Raw genomic sequence first — 1,536 nt, 5'->3', positions numbered from 1 at the left:
ACACTCCACTCTACTACACAACACACTCCACTTCATTACACAACACACTCCACTCTACTACACAACACACTCCACTTCACTACACAACACACTCCACTCTACTACACTACACACTCCACTCTACTACACTACACAACACACTCCACTCTACTACACAACACACTCCAATACACTACACCACACACTCCACTCTACTACACAACACACTCCACATCATTATACAACACACTCCAATACACTACACAACACACTCCACTTTACTACACAACACACTCCACTTCATTACACAACACACTCCAATACACTACACAACACACTCCAATACACTACACAACACACTCCACTCTACTACACAACACACTCCACTTTACTACACAACACACTCCACTTTACTACACAACACACTCCACCACACTACACAACAAACTCCAATACACTACACAACACACTACACTACACTACACACTCCCCTTCTTTACACAACACACTCCACTTCTTTACACAACACACTCCAATACACTACACAACACACTCCACTCTACTACACAACACTCTCCACTTCACTACACAACACACTCCACTCTACAACACACTCCACTTTACTACACAACACACTCCAATACACTACACAACACACTCCAACACACTCCACTCTTCTACACAACACACTCCACTTCATTACACAACACACTCCAATACACTACACACTCCACTTTACTACACAACACACTTCACTTCATTACACAACACACTCCAATACACTACACAACACACTCCAATACACTACACAACACACTCCAATACACTACACAACACACTCCACTTTACTACACAACACACTCCATTTTACTACACAACACACTCCAATACACTACACAACACACTCCACTCTACTACACAACACACTCCAATACACTACACAACACACTCCACTCTACTACACAACACACTCAAATACACTACACAACACACTCAAATACACTACACAACACACTCAACTCTACTACACAACACACTCCACTCTACTACACAACACACTCCACTATACTACACTACACAACACACTCCAATACACTACACAACACACTCCACTCTACTACACAACACACTCCACTTCATTACACAACACACTCCACTCTACTACACAACACACTCCACTTCACTACACAACACACTCCACTCTACTACACTACACACTCCACTCTACTACACTACACAACACACTCCACTCTACTACACAACACACTCCAATACACTACACCACACACTCCACTCTACTACACAACACACTCCACATCATTATACAACACACTCCAATACACTACACAACACACTCCACTTTACTACACAACACACTCCACTTCATTACACAACACACTCCAATACACTACACAACACACTCCAATACACTACACAACACACTCCACTCTACTACACAACACACTCCACTTTACTACACAACACACTCCACTTTACTACACAACACACTCCACCACACTACACAACAAACTCCAATACACTACACAACACACTACA

Source organism: Silurus aristotelis (genome assembly GCF_946808225.1).
Source record: "Silurus aristotelis genome assembly, chromosome: 21".
Lineage (NCBI taxonomy): Eukaryota > Metazoa > Chordata > Actinopteri > Siluriformes > Siluridae > Silurus > Silurus aristotelis.
The sequence above is the reverse complement of the archived record's forward strand: the minus strand, read 5'-3'. Positions refer to the sequence as shown.